Consider the following 25,260-nt stretch of genomic DNA (forward strand, 5'->3'; position numbering starts at 1 on the left):
TTAAAGAAAACAGAAAATTGACGACATTTCTCAGCAAGAAGCTTGAAAAAATGGGGGAAAAAAATCACGTCATTTTCAACTTTCTGATGGTTGTTGAATGCATCGTGTGTGATTTTCTGGTTTTGTCTGGAAAATTAACTAAAACTATAAGCTTAAAATCGAGATGTTTTGTCAAAACTACTCGCCCAAAATCAAAAAGAGTTTTCAGGCTGAACTACAGGAAATGTTTTCAGAGAGAGACTGAGAGTAAAACCAAATCTACTGGATGGATAAATAAAGTCAGCATGGCTCAGAAACAGTGAACAGAGGAGGAAGCTGTTGGAGATCCATCCAGCATGGAGGAACATCTTCTACTGATGGTGAACAGAGGAGAGAGGAAATGTAGAGATGGAAAAACATCTGAAGTACGAGAGGACAAATGACTACAAACAGAAAGAAATGTCAGAAAAAGACATGAAACTACAAAAACAAGACAAAATCAAAAAGAAAAAAAAACAAAACTGAAATAATAAAACAATAAATTACTAAAATGAGACATAAAATAAGAAAAACAAGACAGAAAATGACAAAAACTAGGCACAAAATAACAAAAACGAGACACAAAATGACAAAAACAAGACACAACATGACAAAAACGAGACACAAAACCACAAAAACGAGACACAAAATGACAAAACCAGACGCAAAATGACCAAAACAAGATACAAAATAACAAAAACGAGGCACAAAACGACAAAAATGAGACACAACATGACAAAAACGAGACACAAAACCACAAAAACGAGACACAAAATGACAAAACCAGACACAAAATGACCAAAACAAGATACAAAATAACAAAAACGAGGCACAAAATGACAAAAATGAGACACAAAACGACAAAAACGAGACACCAAAAAAGAACGAGACACGAAACTACAAAAATGAGACACAAAATGACAAAAATAAGAGGAAATGACCAAAAACACACAAAATGGAGACAACAACTGAGACTGAGAGTAAAACCAAAGATACTGGATGAATAAATAAAGTCAGCATGGCTCAGAAACTGAACAGAGGAGGAGGTTGGTGGAGATCCATTCAGCATGGAGAAACATCTACATTCAGGCTGGAAACATTTGTATCCAAAAAGATTTAAAATGTGTCCAAAATGACATCAATTTGTAAAAAAAAAAAAAAAAAAAAAAGATTAAAAAAATGTTCAAAATTTGCTTGAAATGACAGAAATTAGCACACATTAAGTTAAAAAGGTGTAAAACTGATCAGAATGACTGGTATGAAATATTAAAAAATGCCTCAATGACTGGAGAAGACAAGAAAACTGTTTTGGTTCAATCAAAGCCTTTTTCTGCTTCACATATTCTCATGACAGTAAAACAAAAAGAAAAGATTCTACAGTTTTCTGTTTGGAAAAAGATCGAATCCTCCTTTACAGGTTTGGTCAGTTCCTTACATTCTTTCTGAGGTTTTTATTACACATAAATGCAACTGAAAACACTTAATATTGTAGGAAAAATGCAATAAAACACCCAAGGCCTCCAACAAGATCACGAGCTTCTGAAATCAACAAGAAGCTCTGATGAAAAACAATAAAAAAGACTAAAAGCAGGAAGGAAATCTGAAGTTTGTGCTAAAAGTAGGTCAGCGTAATCAATTTCCAACTTCCTCTGTGATCTAATAATAGAACTACGGAGTTTATCAGCAATGAAGGAGGAAGATTTAGTGGTTAAACAGAAGCTTTATTTGACATCAGTCCATGTTTCTGGTTCCTATTGATCAGCTCTGGGAAGAGATCGGATGTTTACGACTCTAATTCCATCAATCAGCTGTCTGTTGTTATTTATTTAACCCTCGTCATCATGATTCCTCCACAGAAATCTTCCTCTGTTTTAATCATTTAAAACAAAACAAGACACAAAATCATCAAAACGAGATGTAAAATCACAAAAACGACACAAAATCACCAAACGAGACACAAAATTACAAAAAGACAAGAAGTCATAAAAGTGAGACACAAAATCACTCCATTCCTGAAATGTGAACATTATTTTTTACTAAAACAAAGGAACCATTAGGAGTTGTGCTTATTCTGCTGTGGTTTTACTGGTCCTGGATGTGGAACCCGTTCTAGATCTTTAAATTGGAAGGATCCATTTCCAGAACGGAGCACTAAACATCCCGGAAACGGTTTTGTTTACCCATAGCAATTAAGCTAATGTCTCCAAATGCTAATGATTTATTGATGCTAAAGCGCTGTACCATTAAATCCATGTGAAATCATTTCCAGAAAGGGCCGACCCAACCCCGTCCATCAGTCCATCTGTCCGTCCATTAACCCCAGTCATCAGTCCACTCGTCCGTCCCTCCCTCCTTTATGAAGGTTGATGTCTCGCCCACATTAGCGTCCTTTAGCTTCCCCTCCTTCAGAGTGCATTAGCCGATTAAAGCGAGGAGGAGGAGGAGGAGGATGAAGCACCTCCTGTCTCCACGCCAGCTCCCCTCCAGCTAACAAATCTTTCCTTTAATTCTCTCCTGGATTTCACTCGTTTTCTGTCATTTCTGAGAATCCTCTATCGTTCTCCATCTCAGATTCTCTCTGTTTATTTTCAGATTGTTTTTTTTCCTTTATGTTACTCCAGTTTGTATTTATTCAGCTGAAATATTCACGTGTTTTGTCATTTTTCTTCTCGTTTTAGTCATTTTTTCCTCATTCTATCTCCACATACAACAGATATTGTTCTATCTCCATGTTTCCAGACTTTTTCTCTCTTCTCTGCTCATTGAAGAAGAACAATGTCTTCATTCATGCAGTAGCTTTGATTTTACTCTCAGTCTCTCGTCATCTCTGTTTTGTGTCATTTGGGCATTTCTTCTTGTTTTGATTATTGTGCGTCTCATTTTTGTAATTTTTTGTCTTATTTTTGTAGTTTTGTGTCTTGTTTTTGTGATTATGGGTCTCATTCTTGCAGTTTTGTCTTGTTCTGTGATTTTTTCGTCTCGTTTTTGCCATTTACTGCCTCATTTTTGTGCATTTCTGTCTCATTTTTGCAGTTTTGTGTCTCGTTTTTGTAGTTTTGTGTGCAATTCTTGGCATTTTGTGTCTCGTTTTTGTAGTTTTGTGTCCAATTCTTGGCATTTTGTGTCTCGTTTTTGTGGTTTTGTGTCCAATTCTTGTCAATTTGTGTCTTGTTTTTGTGCTTCTGTATCCATTTTTTCAGTTTCATGCCTCATTTTTGTGCATTTCTGTCTCATTTTTGCAGTTTTGTGTCTCGTTTTTGTAGTTTTGTGTGCAATTCTTGGCATTTTGTGTCTCGTTTTTGTAGTTTTGTGTCCAATTCTTGTCATTTTGTGTCTCGTTTTTGTAGTTTTGTGTCCAATTCTTGTCATTTTGTGTCTCGTTTTTGTAGTTTTGTGTCCAATTCTTGGCATTTTCTGTCTCGTTTTTGTGGTTTTGTGTCCAATTCTTGTCAATTTGTGTCTTGTTTTTGTGCTTTTGTATCCATTTTTTCAGTTTCATGCCTCATTTTTGTAGTTTAGTGTCTCATTTTTGGGATTTTGTTTCTACTTTTCGAACCTTTGTGTGAATTTTTGTCGTTTTGCATCTTGTTTTTGTGATTTTTGTCTAATTTTTGTCCTTTTGTGTCTCGTTTTGTGTCTTATCTGTATCATTTTGCTGCTTGTTCTTGTCACCGTCTTCCGTTTATTTGTCATTCTGTGTCTCGTTTTTGTCGGGGTTTTTTGTATCTTGTGCCTCCAGTTTGTCTGTATTCAGCTGAAATATTCTCTTTGATTGGACTCAGCGACTCCACATCAAACTGATATAAACTGACACGATGTCTGGATACGACCTGGACGTTTGGTTTCTGGTTCTCACTTCTAGAAAAACTCGACTTTTCCGTTGACGACTCAGCGAGTCACCGTCCCAGTGGGTTCTGCAGAAATGACCAATCAGCAGCTCGATTCCTCAGACGTTTGGTGACTCAGCAGCTCGACGATGCAAACTGGGAATCAAAGCACTTTGAGTTGTCTAATGATAAACGCACCAACGGTCAACAACATTACGACTGAATAATGTAGGATTCATTTCTGCTGTTTTTCCAGATGTTTGCACAGCAGCAGCCTTCATCAACAGGACAGTGTGTCTCCATATACGGTAAAAACTGATAAAGAATGACTCGAGGAACACGACCAAGAGCTCAAAGTGTTGATTCGATCTACAAGCTCCTCAGATTACAAACTGAAAAATCAACATAAACGGTGAAATCTGGCAGCAAAAATGCCAGAAAAAATATGTAAACTGTACAATATGCCAGAATTATTGCAATTATCTGTAAAATAAAGCACAACATCGTCAGCAAAACACAGCATCTCACTACAATGTAACTCCGTGTTTAGGTGTAGATTTCAGGTAATTTCTGCGTTTGTCGTCCAATAAAAGCATCGAGGAAGCAAACGCCTGAATTTTGTGTTTTTCTTTTACAAAAATGAAGAAATTTCAAGCATAAACTGATGCAGAAAATAACAAATGCCTAAAATGGACCAGGATGCAGGAAATCAAGAATTCGGTGCAAAAAAAAAAAGTTCTTTTTGTGGGAATATTGCGTCACATTTTGGTAATTTAATGCGTTTTTGAGGTCATTTTGCGCCACGTTTTCTATGTTTTCTATGTTTTCTATGTTTTTATTTCATATAATACATCTATTTTGTGTCATTTGGTGATTTTGTGTCTCATTTTTGCCGTTTTGTCTCTTTTTTGTAGTTTTGTGTTTCGTTTTTGTGATTTTGTGTCTCATTTTCTCATTTTTGTGATTTTCTGTCTCATTTTACTGATTTTCTGTCTCATTTTTGTGATTTTGTCTCGTTTTACTGATTTAGTGTTTCAATTTAGAGATTTTGTGTCTCATTTTGATGATTTTGTGTGTCATTTTAGTGATTTTGTGTCTCATTTTAGTGATTTTGTGTCTCATTTTAGTGATTTTGTGTCTCATTTTTGTCTTTCTGTGACACTTTTGTCCATCTGTGGTCATTTTTTGGTGAAATTTGAAATAAGACATGTAGGGTAAAGTGACTTTGACAAAATATTACATTTCTAGACTCAGGTTTGGGGACGTTTTCAGCTGAATATCCTGCAGTTCATTCGTTTTCTCAGGCTTCTGACTGATAAACGGCTGGTTTTCTACTGGAATCGACGCCCACAGAGCAGCGTAGGAGCTGTCGTCTGAATCCTCATTTACATTTTTTCTCGACCTCGTGACATTTTCCATGAAGGTCAAGTAAAAAAAGACTTCATTGTTTTGTCTCCTCAACTCCTCCACAAATCTGGATGCAAACTGAGGCTCAATCGAGTGTTTGTCGCTTTTACAAAACAGTTTTTTGTAAAAAAAAATAAAGATCCGTCAAACAGAAAGCCATGAAACGTTAACGTTCGTCTGGGAGAGAAACAGACTCATTTTCTCATCAGCAGTTAAAAACAAAGTGAGCTGAAGACAGAAACCCGTCGGAGATGAACAGAGATGCGATGCGAGCTGCAGATCGAGGCCGGCAGCGAAGACAAAGACGTACAGAGAAGAACCGGACAAAGCTCGGCCTTGTGGCGGCGTTGGACACACTGCAGCTCTGTGTGACGCATCGACACACTAAAACCACTCAGTGTGTGCACAAACGCAGGACCGAACGAATCCTCCGCAAAAACACCAAACAAAGAGACGCTTTCCGACATGATGCGTGCCTGAAGTCATTTTATAGCTCATCAGAGTCGTCTGTGTTCTAACGGCACCACAGATTCATGGATTCATGTCACGACGGCATGTCTTGGAGAAAAACCGACAAGGTCCAAACGAGCAGCAATTGAAGGGTGGATTGCACATCTGAACAATATCTAACGATTAAGACCGTAGTTCTGATTGGCTGGGCGATGAGATCTGGTCTTGATCTCAGGTGTTACTTTCATAAGGAGGCCCCAAAATGACAAAATGGGAGTAAAAAACCACCAAAGAGACAAAATGGCAACAAAGAAGTGCAAAATGACCAACATTAGACAAAAAATGTCCAAAATTTGACGCAAAAAGACCAAAATAACCATAAAGCGATTCAAAGTGACCACAAAATTAACAATATGAGACATAAAATGATAAACAAGTGCAAAAAACTACCTCAAAATGAAAACAACGAGATGCAAAACAAATAGCATCTGACACGAAACAGCCAAAACGCTACAGAAACAACTATAAAGAGACACAAACTGAACAGCAGGCCACATAAAATGAGCAAAACCATCAAAACTGCTAAAAAAGTGAAGCTAAACAATCCAGATGCAACAAAAACCACCAAAACTGGATGAAAACTACCACAAAGAGATTCAAAATGATCACAAAGAGACACAAAATTAACGAAATGGGACTAAAAAACGACCACCAACAGAAAAAGATGGCAACAAAGAAATGGAAAACAACTAAAATTGGACAAAAACAATGTCCAAAATTAGACACACAATGACCAAAACTGGATAAAAAGCGAGCTGCAATTCAAGGGCAGATTGACAGGATGATTGGTTGGTCAATAAGGGTTGGTCTTAATCTCAGGTGTTACTTTTATAAAGAGGAAGGAGTTCCTGGATGAATCCATTATTTTTGGCAGCAGCTGGACCAGACTAGCCGTAAACACCCCAAAACAACAAAACAGGTATAAAAAATTATTAGAAAGAGAAAAAAATGGGAACAAAAAAAAAAAACTCAAATCAGACCAAAATTGTTCAAAAAGTCACACAAAACAAGCCAAACTGGACAAATACAACCATAAAGAGATTCCAAATGACCACAAAGACACAAAACAAGAACATGAGGCAAAAATGAGACTAAAAAAAAAGCACCACAAATCAATCAGAAATAAAACAGCCAGCAACATTTTCTTTGATTCAACGCAGTTTTACTAATAATCTCCTCCGGTATGAGTCTTTTTTTTAATGGTTGTGATGCTTCTTGCAGCAGCAGTGGTGAATTAAAACTCTCAAAACCAGCTAAAATTTAGAATGTTTTCCGACCGGCAGCATTTAAGTGACTGAACTGAGGACATTTTTGGTTTCTCTGCTTCAGCAAACTGCAAATTCTGTGTTTGGTGGTTGAAAACATCGTGCAGAAACACGAGCAAACGCTAAACAATCCAGATGTGGCTCAAAAATGACCAGAACCATCAAAACTGGCCAGAAAGAGAACCTGAATGATCCAGATGTGTCTGTGAAAAGACCAAAACCATCAAGATCTGTTAGAGAGAAACGCTAAATGATCCAGATGTGGTTAGAAAAAGATGTTAACCAATCCAGATGTGACTTAAAACCATAAAGAACGGTTAAAACGAGACCCTAAATGATCCAGATGTGTCTGTGAAAAGACCAAAACCATCAAGATCTGGTACAGAGAAACGCTAAATGATCCAGATGTGGTTAGAAAAAGATGTTAACCAATCCAGATGTGACTTAAAACCATAAAGAACGGTTAAAACGAGACCCTAAATGATCCAGATGTGTCTGTGAAAAGACCAAAACCATCAAGATCTGGTACAGAGAAACGCTAAATGATCCAGATGTGGTTAGAAAAAGATGTTAACCAATCCAGATGTGACTTAAAACCATAAAGACCGGTTAAAATGAGACGCTAAATGATCCAGATGTTACTCAAAAATGACCAAAACCATTGAGACCGATTAGAAAGAGATGCTAAACAATCCAGATGTGGCTGAGGTCGTGATTTAACTTCAGAAACAGGAACAATGTGAGTTGGTTAATACGACCTCATGCTGGATACAAACCGCTGATCTCTGATCTGACGACACTGAAGACTGATCTTTGTGCTGCGTCACAATCACACACACACACAAACACACACACGTTAGTCCATCACCGGTCCGGCTGAATATTCCAGCGCTCCACAGGACTTTTAATTTTTTTAAAAAACGAATCGATGGCCGTTTCTCATCTGACCTGTTTCACAAACAAACACAGAAATACACACAAACACAGAAATACACACAAACACACACGTTTATCTGTCGCCACAAACTCCTGAGATTGGACGGAGCTTGATGGATGGAAATGGTGGAGGCCGGGTGTCAACTGTAGGTCAGATTCATCACACACACACACACACACACACACACACACACACACACACACACACACACACACACACACACACACACACACACACACACACACACACACACACACACACACACACACACACACACACGTCTGAGCTAAATAAAATCCTGAAACCTGAGATTTATCAAAGCTGCTGTAAGAAGAGGAAAACACTCCTGGCTCATTGTAAAACCACAAACCTCTCCTGTTAGCTTCTGTGTTTAAATAAACATCCAGGAAACAAGAAAAGATGGAAATTTATAACAAAACAGCAGCAGACATGAACGTTTTGACCTGAGCTGATAGCAAACCGATCAATAAGATGACTGATGATTTAAACAACCTGTTTTCTGACTGACAGGCTTTAGGTGAACACAGCATTGATCTCACACATAAAATAAGCACAACAATCCAGATGTTGCACAGAATGGCCAAAACTGGATGAAAGCAAGAGACAAAATGGTAACAAAAAATGGAAAAAAAATCAAGAGACAAAACAACAACAAGGAAGTAGAAAACGACTAAGACTGGACAAAAAAAAATATAAGAAATTTGACACAAAATGACAAAAACATGTTGCCATTTTTGTGTCAAATTCTTGCAGTTTCGTGTCTCATTTTGTTGCTTTGTGTCCCGTTTTTGCAGTTTTGTGTCTATCTGGTGATTTTGTGTCTCACTTAGGTCGTTTTGTGTCTTATTTTTGTAACTTTGTGTCTTTTTGGTGATTATCTGTCTCGTTTTTGTGATTTTGTGTCTTGTTTTGATAATTTCGTGTCTAATTTTGGTGATTCTGTGTCTCATTTTTGTGATTTTGTGTCTAATTATGGTGAGTTTGTGTCTCATTTTTGTGATTTTGAGTCACATTCTGATGATTTTGTGTCTTGTTGTTTTCCGTGACCATTAACCGCCAAAGAAGTCTCTGTCATGGTGCCCCTTTGCACACTACGAAAGAGGCTCCACCAGGTGGCCCAAACAGGTACTACAGCTGATCAACAATACATTTATCTGTGCATACATACAACAAACGGTGTATAGATTTCGATAATCACCTTCAAAGCTAAATTTGACGTTACTCGTGTCTGTTTTACGCCCTAAAAACGTATTAAAGCATCCCTATCTGCACCGACTCTCCTGTCTAACGTGATTAACTGGATGTAACAGACTTGTGATCCATTTTTAACGCCGCCGTGTGCTGCCTTCGGGGTGTTTTTGCTATTTTGGATGTTGACGACGTGCTTCCAAGCCAAGAATTGTTGTCTGTTTCCGCGGCAACGGCGCCTCAGGTGCGACCGGATCGCCTGCCGAGCGTCGGCTTCCCGGCACCAGACGGGCGGACGTGCCTCCTCGGCAGCTCTCCTCCATCAGGACGGTTTGTGTTGATCAGATCTGGTCCTGGCGGTCTCATCTGGACTTTTTATTTTTATTGATTGAACAGGAGCTGCTGTCAGGACGCCAGGCGCTGACGTAACCGCTCAGCCTGGCCTCAGATACAGCTTTTTATGGCGTAGCTTTTAATGAAATCAGGGTTAGCTGGCCTCATTTCTGTAGAATATATATCCAGGATGCTTTTCAAACAACGTCTCTGCTCCTATAGGGGAAATCCAAGGTGTTTTGGGGGAAATTAAGCTTTATCTTCTCAACTTTATCTAGTTTCTGGGGATTTTGTCATTTTTTGTTTTGTCTTTGTGATTGTGTCTCGTTTATGTGAGTTTGCATCTCATCTTTATGATTTTGTGCTTTGTTTTTGCACTTTCGTGTCTCATTTTTGTGATTTTCTCTCTCATTTTTGTCATCTTTTTGATTTTGCGTCCTGTTTTGGTTGTTTTGTGTCTTTGACAGCTGAAAACGCTAAGATTCTTTCATCTTTCCCATTTTTTGGCAGATAAATAGTGGAATTTCAGCTTTTTTTCTAAGATAACCCTCTCCTCTGTTTACTGCTTGTGACTCGTGGCATCTGGTTCATTTTTTGTGATTTTTTTTCAGTGAATAATTGAATAAAGTCCAATATTTCAAATCGAAAAAGTGATGAAATGTTGTAATTTTAAGCTTAGATTTGCTTAGTTTTCCCAGTTTAACTGCCTGTCACAGATGATTAGTTTAAAGAGCGTCAAAAGGCAGAAAATCTACTGATTATTTGTGTTTTTACAGTTTATATGTGTGATAAATGGTGGAATTCAGTTGATTTAAAGCAAACAGAGATGCTTTCTAAAGCTGTTTTGTGGTTCAGAGATTGTTCAGGATGCAGCGCTTTTTAAATTCACACATTTGTTTGTTTAAATAAAACAATCCCTCTCCTCCTCCCGGTCCGAGAACAAACGCGTTCTGACATTATTGATGTTTTCTGGGACTCGGCTTCAAAAAGCCGACAACAAAACTGCGATCTGGCTGACCCAGATCCCGGCCGGTCCTCCATAAGACATGAGGACGCCGGCTGGTGTTCAACTCGATTTCGCGGTTGACGGGAAAACGCGGTGGGTTTTGTAGGCCGAGCAGCAGGACATTGAGAGAGCCGCCGTCACGTTGGACGTTTGCAGACGGAGATAACGGAGAAGCGTGAGATTCCTTTAAATCCACATGTAAATCCACCCGAGGATTCAGGAACCTCAAGGAGCCGAATGCCGGAAACCAAAGAGTCTCAGCGAACACAAAGACGACATCTGCTCTGCTGCTCGTACAAATGCGGAGACGTCGTTTTATTGTGCGGCTCTTCAGGGAGAACAAAAGAGGATTGAACAGGAAAATAGGTATAAAATCATGTGACAAAAAGGCCGACGGAAACACAAACAGTCTGGGCAGAAATCCCTCCTTTCTCCCGCTGTGTGACAGTCCTGGAAATGGAAACGTCTCCGTTGTTAGCGGAGGAAACAGACGGCAGAGACTTTAATTCGACGCGCTACGCCCTCGTCCTCTGCAGGAAAACAACAAGAAGAAGCCATTTCACAAAGCGCCTCCAGATCCACCAGACTAAACTTCAGAAAGTTGCTGATGTGCAGCAGAACAGACGGAAAATGGAGCCGAGACGATGTCAAAGAGCTTCAGAGGAACTCCTGCTTCTGGTTCCAGAGCAGGAAAACAAGCTCCAGATTAAAATATGAAAAGGTTTGGTTTCGAGGAAAATCAAAAACACTGATGCACTAAAGTCCCTGCAGTGTTTGAATGTGTACAAGATGTCACTAAAGTCTGGACACACAGGAAATCTCAATAAATAGGATTTTAAATCAGGCTTTGTTGAAAGAAGAAACAGTTGAACTCATAGTTCTCAATGGATGTGAAGGATGTACATATCGAAGGATATGGTTAGGTAGGGTTAAGGTTAGATAGAGATAGAAAGTGTTCAGGATAGATAGGGCTAGAGTTAGGATTGGGTTCAGGATAGGTAGGGTTAAGGATAGGGGACAGTAGCGCATATCAAATTAGAAATGCTAATAGATGGCACAAGTCTTTTGTCCTCATTGTTTTGTTTTTCTTTTTGGTAAAAAAAAAGCAAGCTAATGCAAAAGGAAGAAGATTGAAAATTCATACATTTTAAAAACAATGGAGGTAATGAATCAATTTGTTATTTCCTGTTCATTTTATATTTGAAATTATAATTTGTTTATAGAGGATTGTACTGATCTTTTGTGAATAATTATTGTATTAGGGGATAGCTGTGGATTGGGTAGGGTTAGGTATTGTTAGGGTTAGGTAGAGTTAATGTTGGGTAGGTTTAAGGATAGGTAGATTAGAGATAGGTAGGAATAGGTAGTTCTAAGGATAAGTAGGGTTAGGGAAAGGTAGACTTAAGGATAGGTAGGGATAGGGTTAGGGTTAGGTAGAGTTAGGGTTGGGTTGGGGTTATGGAGGTGACTTCTTGGGACTAGCATGGACTTTAGCCATGACAAATCCTTTACTTTCAGCTGATACATTTGATCGTCAAGATCAGGGTTCGTCCATGACCCTGCCCATTTCTTTAAATTTTTTAACCACCTTCACCACCGTGGAAAAGCCAAATGGAATCCTCCTTGGATGACATGAATTAAATTCATCTGCTATCTTTTGATATATCCATCCTTCACATCTACAGAGAAATATTATCAGAAATGTTAATATTTCACGTCAGTCTGGATGCTGAAACTGATCCTGCTGCAGACGCTAACTCCCTCCATCATCCAGTTATTAACCTCCAACCTCCTCCATCTGACGCCACCTCCGTGGAAACCTCCTCCGTCCTCTGGAGACTTGCTGCATCAGGATAAGAGGCTCCTCCAGGTCTTATCGGGCCTCGGCTTCCATTAGCAACGCTGAATCCGCTCGATACCATCAGGACTCTTTGACAGACTCTAGAAAAAGGGCAGTAAAACAGCGAACGAGTGCTTCTGCAGAAACCCGATGCCTGGAGAGCTTTTATTAGAGCTTCTCCTGCTCTGAAAGGGGAAATGGAAGACGTGATGGGAGGTTTTTAAATATAGCAAAGAAAAAGGAACAAGATTTCAGAGCGTACATTTACTAAAAACAACACAAGCTGCTGCTGGTTTCATGTAGACAGAAAGCTGCTTCATAATGACTCCTCAGAAACCATTTTTAAATTGTTGGAGGAAAAATCTGAGTTCACTAATGATTCACTGCTTTTGTTTGTTTTATTTCTGATTATCACATTTAAATTATCCCGTTAAAGACAGGAAGTAGTTCCCTGATGGTGAACAGCTGCTGATAAACTTAAATATGTTTAATAAAAGCCCATCATGCACTTCTTCTACAAGCTCTAATAAATCAGCAGATGGTCAATTTAACACCGTCTGCATTTTTACACCATTTAAACACCTGCAGTGGTAATTTATTATTTTTGTAGCTCTTGGAACAACATCCAGTGTATTTTATTGATTAATCTGGATGATTATCGGTTAAGAAAACGGTCTGAAATTTCCTTAAAGCCAATCAGTGCTTCAGAAATTCAGTAAAAAGCTCTTTTGTGCTGAATGCTGACAGAATCAATACAAACATCTGTTAAAGTCAACAGCTGCTGCAGGAAATTACAGGCAGGAAACAGACATTCAACCAAAGACTCATGAGACTGATCGATTGATTGATATTGATCAGCTGTCTCCTGCTCGTTTTTAGCCTAGCACCATTAGCAAACGAAGCTCCAGCTGCAATAACAAGTAAATTATTTGGACATTTTCATTGTAACAGAGAAAATCTGGGCAGATTTCAGAGTTTATTACAACTGTAGGGATATTGGTAACTTCAGATTTAAATTATTTCTGTCTGTAGCTTTTGGCCTTGATAAGCTAGTATTTGTGATATTTAACAACCAATCAGATTGCACTGTGGACAGGAAACAGCCTGAAAACAGACAGTGACTAGAAATGAAGAAAGAGCCGCCAGAATTAGAGCCAAAGTAGCTAATTTACTTAAAAATGCTGTTAGCATTAGCATTAGCACCAAAGTAACATATTTACTCAGTAGCAATGATAATCACGATCAGTCAGGCCGATAATCTACAATAAAATCCCAAATCCCAATATTTCACCTGAAACAAACCGATATTTGAGTCACTTCCTGTCAGATCCTAAGTCTGAAAACAGACGTTTAAAACCACCATCTGACCCGAGAACAACAAGAGCAGACAAACTCCTCGTGGTGGAAGACGCATCCCTGAATGATTTTCAGCCTCTTCCACCTTTAAAATCAATCCAGTCAGAGACTTGGAGCTGAACCTGGATCAGACTCGGCTGCAGGTCAAACAGTTTGTCCTGAAGAAGCAGCATCCGTCGATATCCTCCGTCTCTCCCGGTTGGTCCGCCCAACTTCCTCTAATTAACAAATTGCCTGACAGCGAGCTGACTGAGCGCCCGACGGATAACCGGCGGATCGCAGCTTGAGACGGCACGACTTGGACCGGAGGACGATTCATCCGTCGCCAAGTCCGTCTCCGAGGGAGGACGGCTGGCGAGGATCCCTGAAGACGGCGGCCGTTGGAAGCTGCTCGTCGGCCAGAACAGCTTGATCCTGAGCAGCGTGGAGGCGAGGAAACGTTCCCAGGAGGGAGGAAAAAAGACAGAAGACGCAGAAACCCTCTGACTAATTAATAGGTGTCTGAATTTCAATTAATGCTGACCTGGATTACTGCAGGCCGAGAGAGAAAGGCAGACGGAGGACGCTTACGTAACGGAAAATATTTTGTTTTCCACCCGAACAAAGCCTCCATTTTCAGGCTGAACATTAGCTTCAGGTCATTGTTGGTTTACGGGTTGTTGTGTTCATGTGTTGCATTCTGGGTGTCTTTCTCTCAGCTTGTTGTACGACTTTTATCCACGTTGTTTCCTCCTGACTGATTTTGTGTCTCTTGTTTTGTAATTTTGTGTCTCATTTCTGTGATTTCACATCTCAATTTTGTGATTTTGTATTTTATTTTTGGCATTGTGTCTCATTTTTGTGCTTTTTTTGTGTTTGTGATTTTGTGTCTCATTTGTGATTTTGTGTCTCCTTTGTGATTTTGTGTCACCTTTGTGATTGTGTCTCATTTTTGTGATTTTGTATTTCATTGTTGTCATTTTGTGAGTTGTTTTGTGATTTTGCATCTCATTTTTGTGATTTTGCGTCTCATTTTTGTGATTTTGTGTCTCATTGTTGCCATTTTGTGTCTCGTTTTTGTGATTTTGCATCTCATTTTTGTTGTTTTGTCTCTTTTTTGCAGTTTTGTGTCATTTTTTTGTATTTTCTTGCTGTATGTACTCTGGATAAAAAGCATCTATAAAATAAAATTGAAGAGTTCTCGTCTCTTCATGGTGATGTCTGTTCTACTTTTCCTACATTCAACATTTCCCAGAATGCATCAAGAATGACTATATGAGCTTTTCAAAGATAGCTTGTGCAAATTAAACATTATTTTTTTGATTAATTTGAATAATTCCCCACATAAATTATATGTTTAACCATAAAAATAAGAAAAAACACATCACTATAAGAAAATAATCGTCTTATCACACGGCGGGACGTGTTGATCTGAGCCCATCGACAATCAACACCTCGGTATGACGCTTTCTGATGAGTTTTCAGCTCATTGTGTTGCTGTGAATGACACTTCATAATGATGTTCTCCTATTTTTAAGACACAAGAAATGAGTTAAAAATAGAGTAGCTGTTTTTGGATGTTTAAAGAGCAGCTCCTTGTGGTTCACACTGAAATATCTCAAAAACTATCAAACGATCGTCCAGAAATTTTGGTACTGAGAAGCATCCCCACATAATGATGCTGCCACCACCATGCTTCATATTAGGATGATGTCACCACCATGCTTCACGTTATAACAGAGCTAATCGAGCTAATCAAGCTCACGGGGCTAACAGACCTAACAGAGCTAATAGAACTAGTAGAGCTAACAGAGCTAATAGAACCAATAGAGTTAATAGAACCAATAGAGCTAATAAAGCTAATAGAACCAGTAGAGCTAATACACCAAACAGAGCTAACAGAGCTAATAGAACTGGTAGAGCTAACAGAGCTAATAGAACTAATAGAGCTAGTAGAGCTAATAGAACCAATAGAGCTAATAGAACCAATAGAGCTAATACACCTAATACAGCTAATAGAACTAATAGAGTGAACAGAGCTAACAGAACTAACAGAGCTATCAGAGCTAATAGAGCTAATAGAGTCTGGTTTCTGAGGAGCTGGAGCTTTAGAACAGCCAGAATGTGACTCAGTGTTGAACTTGCTCTGAGCACATGGTGAGAACGAGGCGTCTGGCTGCTCTGTTTCTGTTGGACCTGCAGCTAAAGTCAATCATTTGCAGAACGATAGCCACTGGAGCTAAATAAAGCCGCTGCCAGACCATTTTAAGATCCAGTTTTGGTTCTCTGACTGTTTAAAGTGATTTGCTGGAGGCAATATTTCTTTATTTTGAGCAGAGAATCTTATCTTTTCAATTTCTCAGTTTATTCCTACAAATCTGATTATATTCCATGTCTGTTTTCTGATTCTCCATGTTTATCTCATTTCTATCCGTCTTCTCCTGTTGCTCCTCCAGCATTCTCTACCTGAATCGATGCTCTAACAATAGCAGGTTTGTTGGTTTTAAAGCCCCTTGAAGCAGCTCTGTGGTCAGTGGTGATGTAACTGAAGCCGACTTTATAGATCTTGTACTCAGCTCTGAAGTCCAGCCTCCGCTAGCTCACCTCTGAGCTCTCTTATTATGCCGCCCTCTCTGTTTTCCAGCCGGGTGAATGAAAGCGAATACAAGAGCAAAGACGGCGGCTTTGAAAACACATAAGGTGAGCAAAGAGTGCATCGGTACGCAGGCCGAGTTATAACTTCTGGAGAGAAAAAAGGCAGAGGATGCCGTTAAAAGTCAACAGCAGAAGCCCACAGAGTCACAAGAGAGTTTGTGGGCGACAGATATGAAATTTAAAACCAAAAATGCAAGATGAAACAAAGAACTGCACAGTAAAATAAAATGCATGGGGGCTTGTGTGTTCGAAGGGCTTCAATCTGCATATGATTTTAAAGATCCTGAAGCTTCCAGATGTCTGAAACCAAACTTGGACGAAAGCATGGTGGTGGCAGCATCATTATATGAAGCATGGTGGGGGCAGCATCATGATGTGAAGCACGGTGGTGGCAGCATCATTAGCTTAAGCACGATGGTGGCAGCATCATTAACTTAAGCACGATGGTGGCAGCATCATTTGAATTTTGAATTCGAATTTATTTATTTGATAGGGACGATGCAGTTTAACATAGTTCCATCACTAAGCATGAATCTGATGTGCTGCACAGAGAGTTTATAGCAAATGCTAATTTCCAACTCTAGTCCCTAAATGGGCCTTTAAATATAAAAGTCAGAATATTTAACATCATAAAATAACAGAAAAGTTTAACTGAAGCACGGTGGTGGCAGCATCATGACATGAAGCACGGTGGAGGCAGCATCATGACATGAAGCACGGTGGAGGCAGCATCATTAAATTAAGCACGGTGGAGGCAGCATCATTAAATTAAGCACGGTGGAGGCAGCATCATGACGTGAGGCACGGTGGTGGCAGCTTCATTAAATTAAGCACGGTGGAGGCAGCATCATGATGTGAAGCACGGTGGAGGCAGCATCATGATGTGAAGCACGGTGGAGGCAGCATCATGATGTGAAGCACGGTGGAGGCAGCATCATGATGTGAAGCATGGTGGAGGCAGCTTCATTAAATTAAGCACGGTGGAGGCAGCATCATGACGTGAAGCACAGTGGTGGCAGCATCATGATGTGAGGCACGGTGGAGGCAGCATCATTAAATTAAGCTCGGTGGAGGCAGCATCATGACGTGAAGCACGGTGGAGGCAGCATCATTAAATTAAGCTCGGTGGAGGCAGCATCATGACGTGAAGCACGGTGGAGGCAGCATCATTAAATTAAGCTCGGTGGTGGCAGCATCATGATGTGAGGCACGGTGGAGGCAGCATCATTAAATTAAGCTCGGTGGAGGCAGCATCATGATGTGAAGCTCGGTGGAGGCAGCATCATGACGTGAAGCACGGTGGAGGCAGCATCATGATGTGAAGCACGGTGGAGGCAGCATCATGACGTGAAGCTCGGTGGAGGCAGCATCATGACGTGAAGCACGGTGGAGGCAGCATCATGACGTGAAGCACGGTGGAGGCAGCATCATGACGTGAAGCACGGTGGAGGCAGCATCATGACGTGAAGCACGGTGGAGGCAGCATCATGACGTGAAGCACGGTGGAGGCAGCATCATGATGTGAAGCACGGTGGTGGCAGCATCATTAAATGAAGCACGGTGGAGGCAGCATAGGCATAGTGGTGACAGCATGGCCACCATGTCATCATGAAATCCAAGTTAATGCAACTTGAACGTAATTTAAATCCATTACAATACAAATCTGAGCTTAAATAAACACCATATTTAGTTGATCCAGTTACAGATTACGTCAACTCAGCTCATCCAAATAACCTTTGCATCTTAAAATATTTATTTTTCAACTGTGTAATAAAGCTGTGAGGATGGATACTACCTGCTCCGATGTGAAACTTCTATAAACTTCAGGAGGCTGTAATCAGTATTTTTGCCATCCCAGAACAATGTCCTGACTCATCAGAACCTTATGGAGATCTTTTCCTCCAGGTTCTACCAGAGACCAGAAACAAAGACATTTATTGGCTTATTTTCTTTTTACAGCTTCTTCTCTGCTCTCCAGAGGCCCAGAAATCACTTAGTGTCGGTTTAAGATGCAGTAAAACCGGCTGTGATGATGTCTCCGTCCTGAAGAAGGAAACCAGCTCTAAGATAACTCCGGTGTTTCAAATCAGCGGTTACTGCTCATGTTATCTCGAGCATAAACAGTAAAGGCTTCTGTTTGACTAAATGGAAGTAAGGAAAAACTGCCATAAAACTGTGAAACTGTTGAGCTGCTTTGAGTGCAGGTCATCTCAGAGTCAACGTCTCCAGTTAAGTAATATTTAGAATCCTTCTGTTACTGTTGTTTCACCGTGAAAAACACTTTTTATCCTTTATTGGTGGTAATTTTTAAAAATGCATGTGGTTGATAAGCCTAAACAGGAATAAAGGTGCAGATAAAAAATTCAAAGAAAGGTTCTCCTCCAGGGTTTCTCTAGATTTCTACTGCTACTGCATTCATTTTACCGCTGTATGTACCGCTCCATGGCATGATGCTGCTACCAAATACTGAACGTCACCACAAACACACCATCCTCACTGTGAAGCACGGTGGTGGCAGCATCATGATGGTTTTTCAGCACGGTGGTGGCGGCATCAGGATGGATTTTCAGCACGGTGGAGGCAGCATCAGGATGGATTTTAAGCACGGTGGTGGCAGCATCACGATGGATTTTAAGTATGATGGAAGCAGTATCATGATGGATTTTAAGCACGGTGGTGGCGGCATCATGATGGATTTTAAGCACGATGGTGGCGGCATCATGATGGATTTTAAGCACGGTGGTGGCGGCATCATGATGGATTTTAAGCACGGTGGTGGCGGCATCACGATGGATTTTAAGCACGGTGGTGGCGGCATCATGATGGTTTTTCAGCACGGTGGTGGCGGCATCATGATGGTTTTTAAGCACGATGGAGGCGGCATCATGATGGTTTTTCAGCACGGTGGTGGCGGCATCATGATGGTTTTTAAGCACGATGGAGGCGGCATCATGATGGTTTTTAAGTATGATGGAAGCAGTATCATGATGGATTTTCAGCACAGTGGTGGCGGCATCATGATGGTTTTTAAGCACGGTGGTGGCAGCATCACGATGGATTTTAAGTATGATGGAAGCAGTATCATGATGGATTTTAAGCACGGTGGTGGCGGCATCATGATGGTTTTTCAGCACGGTGGTGGCGGCATCATGATGGTTTTTCAGCACGGTGGTGGCGGCATCATGATGGATTTTCAGCACAGTGGTGGCGGCATCATGATGGTTTTTAAGCACGGTGGTGGCAGCATCACGATGGATTTTAAGTATGATGGAAGCAGTATCATGATGGATTTTCAGCACAGTGGTGGCGGCATCATGATGGTTTTTAAGCACGGTGGTGGCAGCATCACGATGGATTTTAAGTATGATGGAAGCAGTATCATGATGGATTTTAAGCACGGTGGAGGCAGCATCATGATGGATTTTAAGCACGATGGAGGCAGCATCAGGATGGATTTTCAGCACGGTGGAGGCAGCATCATGATGGATTTTCAGCACGGTGGTGGCGGCATCATGATGGATTTTAAGCACGGTGGTGGCAGCATCATGATGGATTTTAAGCACGGTGGTGGCGGCATCATGATGGATTTTAAGCACGATGGAGGCGGCATCAGGATGGATTTTAAGCACGGTGGTGGCGGCATCATGATGGATTTTCAGCACAGTGGTGGCGGCATCATGATGGTTTTTAAGCACGGTGGTGGCGGCATCATGATGGATTTTAAGTATGATGGAGGCAGCATCATGATGGATTTTAAGCACGGTGGTAAAATTAATGCAGTAAAATATGTAGAAATCCTTAAGGACAACCTTTTTGTAAATTAAGCCAAAAACACAAATTATATAACCATGATTTAGTGTTGAACAACAATAAAAACTGCACTTTTATCAACCCTAAACCTGCCGTTTGAGACTTTCATTTCTTTCTTTTCCCCCTCAAGAGTTTATAGATTTAATCAGTGACCAACAGCTTTCATCTGGATCTTCTTCATGGAAGTCAGCGGGGCTTCCTGACTTTTCTACACTCATGCGGCGGATCCGATTCACCCTCCACGTGCGGCGAAAACAGTCCGGGTCGCGTCTTTAGCTCGGGGCTGCTGTGATCGATATCTGTTGGCTTTGATGAGCTGCTATCTGGTTCCACGTTATCCCGACGATTACACCAGCTCGGAGCCTCATCTTTGATCTGAACGGCACAAATTAGCATTAATCCCTAAAGAAAATATCCACAAGTGTGAGTGAATGAAGCCGTGTGAACGATCCGTTTGGTTGCTGCTAACAAGCGGCGCCTGCTGCCTCTTTGACTCCTTATCGTTCCTCGATGCTAACAGCAGCAGGCCGTCGGCGGTGGACTTTCTTCCCGCCTATAAATAGACCGTTACTTTGAAATGCAAGCATGCCTCCTGCATCGCCGCCCCTCTCGCTGCATAAACACAGATTAGACTCTCCTTTTTAAAGCTCTGGCAGGACGCAGGGTTCGTTTGATGTGGTCGGTTGATATTCAGCTCGTGATGCTCGGCGTTCAGAGGGAATCTGTGTTTTCAGATTCGACGTACAGTAAAGATCAGGAGAGAAAACAGCAGATCGACTACCATCCTGCTGCAAAAACCTGAATGATGGGAATCTGGTATGAATTCAAAATGGGCATGTGAAGACGCATAATCACCACAAAAACACGACATCACCTTGAGAAGACAGAAAAACAACACAAAAGCACAAACCAACTACGAAAAGCTGCAAAACTGCCACAAAAAGATGCAAAATCATCACAAAATGAGGTAGAATTACCACTGAGGTCCAACAATCAGCACAGAAACACAATGAAAAGACACAAAATACAACAAAAACACACAAAATCACCACAAAAAGATTCAAAATTAAGACAATATACACCAGTATGAATTAAAGGATCCTGTTTCGTAGGTTTATCGCCTAAAAACGCAGAATATTAACCACAATGACCTCAATATTTCAACGATTAAAGCTGTAATAATCTGAATACTGAGAATCTGATACAAATTCAAAATGAACATATAAAAACACATAACCACCACAACAAAAAGACACAAAAACAATACTTTGACTATGAAAAGCTGCAAAATTGCCTCAAAAGGACGCACAATCACCACAAAATGAGGCCTAATTACCACCAAGGTCCATAAATCAACACAGAAACATTCAAAAACGCAATAAAAAGACACAAAATCACCACAAAAATGCACAAAATCACCACAAAAGGTACAAAATTAAGACAGTATAGACCAATCTGAATTAAAAGATCCTGTTTGGCAGGTTTATATCCTAAAAATGCAGAATATCGGCCACGATAACCTCAATATTTCAACAATTAAAGCTGCAACAATCAACCTGAATATTGAGAATCTGATCTGAATTCAAAATGAACACATAAAGATGCAGAATCACAATTTTTTGCTTTTTTTAATGCAAATATCACCTCGTTTAGGCTTCTTAAAGGTTTTTTCCTGCAATCTGACGTAACATCACAGGATCAATAAAGCCCTGCTGATATTGATATCAAATCCATTATTTAAGTCTTTTTTAAAGCAGAAATCATCAAAATTTACTAGTTTCAGCTTCTCAAAGGAGACGTTTTGGTTGAAATCTGGACTTCTGTCTGCAATAAAAAGCAATTTTTCATCATTTTCTAACGTTTTATCGACTAAATGAGTAAAATAATTAGTAAAATTCTCATTAGTTGCTGCTTGAATGTGAATATTTTATCATTTTAAAGCCTCCTGATTTAAAAAAAATCTCCAAAATGACTGCATAAGTAACACCAGGATGAATAAATCTGGATCGTTTTGATAATTAACTCACTATCTGAGTGATTTTTCACGTAAATATCACCAAAATTTACTGCATTCAGCTTCTTAAATGACACGTTTTAGTTGTAGTCTGCTCTAACAGCACAGAACCAGTAAAGCCTTGATGATTCTGATGTGGAATTCACCATCTAAGCTGTTTTTTAATGCAAAAATCTTCTAAATTTACCAGAGGAGATTTTCCAGCTTCTCAGAGGAGATGTTTTGGTTGCATTGTGGACTGTAATCTAGAGAAGAGTTGCTTAAAATGTCATTTTTCATCACTTTCCGACATTTCATCGACTAAAGTAGTAAAATAATCAGTGAATCTTTGTTTGTTGCAGCCTCAGCATTATCAGCAGGAGTTCCTGCTGCTAAAAATCCTCCACAGACCTCCACCACTGTTGACCAAACAGCTTTTAAACACTAAACTCCTGCTGCAGATCCTCTCATCTGCTCTGTTTCAGTCTAAATGCGCACATTTGGCTGCTGAGGATCGTTTCTTTTCTCCACATCTGGATGATCAGGAGCCTCCGGTGACAACACGAGGAGATCAGACCTCACCAATTACAGAGCACACACTCCCGGAATGACACTGCCGTGCACACGCGCCGTGCACGCACGCACACATTACCAGGACTCTAGGTTGAGTGTGTTGATGGTGGGATCTGTGTCCAAATGTTCCTCTAAAAGACGCTCTTTTCGTTTTTATGCGTAATTTTCGCCACTAAATTTTCGCGCACACATTCCATCAGCTGTGTCGTCTCTCCCGCAGCCGCGCACATCGCTGCGTGCACGACCCGGGCACGGCGGGATGACAGCTCGAACGTGCACCGAAGTGGCCGCACGTCGTCTCCGACCCGCCGCGGAGGCGCACGACGCGTCCAGGAGCCGGAGAGCCGGAGAGAGCTGCCCCGAACTTCAACTCCTCCAGCCCCCCGCGGAGCCGCTCCGTTCCCCGGCAGACCTCACAAAAGCTCCGCCGAGCTGCTGCACATGGCTGCAGAAACATCTCCAAGAAAACCAGCCGAGCAGAGCAAGGAGAAGAGGAAGGAAGGTTGGTCTTACCGAGTAGAGGAGGAAGAAGCAGCAGCAGCGATTTATTAATCCTTAGTTGGAGCCCGCATCGTGGAGGAGCAGGAGGCTGAGGAGCAGCGGCCGCTGGGAGGAAATAATCCGACTGTCAGTGACAATAAACCGGGGGAGGAGGGGGAAGACCCGGCCAATTAGAGCCGCCGGTGGCTGGAGAGACGGAAGGATTCAGTGTGGAGCGAAAGAGGAAAAACAGAAGAAATCCAGATCCTGTAGGTTCCCTCTGGTTCTCTGTGGTTCTCTCTGGTTGTCTCTGGTTCTCTGTGTTTCTCCGTGGTTCCTTCTGGTTCCCGAAGACTCAGTCTGAGCTGGAGTGGATGAAATGCGGAGCTGAGTGGATCCTGACTCCTCCAGAGACGAGCGTCCTGCTGCCATCTACAGCAGACTGCAGGAAGCAACCAGAGACAGGAAATAAACCCACAGCCAGGATGTTCCACTGTTAGTTCAGCGTTAAAGGACGTTTAAGTGCAAATTATGGCTCATTTCAGATCCTTAAATTTGACTTTTTTTTTTTTTTATTAAATCTGGACTAAAGTTGCTTAAAAAGTGACATTTTTCATCATTTTATCCACTAAATCAGGAAATCTTTGTTAATTGCAGCCTGAATATTAATATTTTATCATTTTGTTCTCTGCGTTTTTGCACAGTGTTTTTCTAATTTATTCTTTACTGCCTTATACTATTTTTTTCTTCTTGGAGCTGCTGTAATGGTGAACTTTCCCCACTGTGGGATCAATAAAGTTTATCTTATCTTATTAAAGCCTCCCGATTCTCAAAAATCTCCGCATTGACTGTTTAGGAAACACCAGGATGATTAAATCTGGATCGTTTTGATGATAAACTGGGTTCACAGCCCTTCTGTCTTCACCTCGTTCTTCTCCCTGTATTCCTGTCTGCCTCTGGACTTTGCCTGTGAAATAAGGCCAAAGAAATAACTTTCTAAAAAAAAAGTCCAAATGGAGTTAGAATGACTCCACAATGACAAAATTACACAGAGATTATCCAAAGTGACTCAATAAAAACATGAAAAATGACCCGAAACCGTCCACAACTACTCAAACATGTAAAATATTGTCTGTGTCCTGGTGTAGTGGGGGGGCAGTTGCCCCACTACGTAGGATTTATGTCTAACCTGATCACTCGATGTACTAACACTTGTAATTTAATTCTAAGATCTAGGTCTGAAAAATCTAAGTCTCACCACAGAATCATCAAAGGAATTCCAGGAGCCAAGTCTTCAGACGCCACAAAGAAAAGTGTTTATTCTTGTACAGACACGAGTCAAACACATGAGAGCGATCCCGGGACCCTTCTGACCTCTGGTCAAAACACTCAATCTTTTATATAGTATCAATCAATCAATCAATCTTTATTTATAAAGCCCTTTTCATGCCAGGGAGCAGCTCAAAGTGCTTTACATAAAAACAATATAACAATTAAAAGCACTTAATACAGGAGATATAAAAACAAACACACGCACACACATACACATAAACACACACTCACACAAACTCGGGAATTAAGAACACTTGAGGAAACGCTGTCTCACACAGAGAGGAAACACCAGAGAATAAGGAACAGAGTAACATGGAAATAATAGGATATATAAATAAAAGCAATACAAAATTAAGATAAATAAATAAAAGGATATATAAATAAAAATACATAAGATATATAAATAAAAGCAATAAGAGCAATAAAAATTAAGATAAATAAATAAAAGGATATATAAATAAAAATACACAAGATATATAAATAAAAGCAATAAGAGCAATAAAAATTAAGATAAATAAATAAAAGGATATATAAATAAAAATACATAGGATGTATAAATAAAAGCAATAAGAGCAATAAAAATTAAGATAAATAAATAAAAGGATATATAAATAAAAATACACAAGATATATAAATAAAAGCAATAAGAGCAATAAAAATTAAGATAAATAAATAAAAGGATATATAAATAAAAATACACAAGATATATAAATAAAAGCAATAAGAGCAA

The 25,260-nt window shown here is 40.2% G+C and overlaps 1 protein-coding gene across 1 annotated transcript in view; it reads right to left on the minus strand.

Annotated features, from left to right (window-relative positions):
* Nucleotides 1-23,623, minus strand: part of LOC110971126 (poly(rC)-binding protein 4-like) — a 134,011-nt gene extending 110,388 nt beyond the window's left edge. The window contains exon 1 of the mRNA XM_051948554.1: nucleotides 23,232-23,623. The gene's annotated coding sequence lies outside the window, so the exon portion shown is untranslated. The remainder of the gene's footprint in view (nucleotides 1-23,231) is intronic.
* Nucleotides 23,624-25,260: the final 1,637 nt, after the last annotated feature.

Source organism: Acanthochromis polyacanthus, chromosome 5 (genome assembly GCF_021347895.1).
Source record: "Acanthochromis polyacanthus isolate Apoly-LR-REF ecotype Palm Island chromosome 5, KAUST_Apoly_ChrSc, whole genome shotgun sequence".
NCBI classification, from domain to species: Eukaryota; Metazoa; Chordata; class Actinopteri; family Pomacentridae; genus Acanthochromis; species Acanthochromis polyacanthus.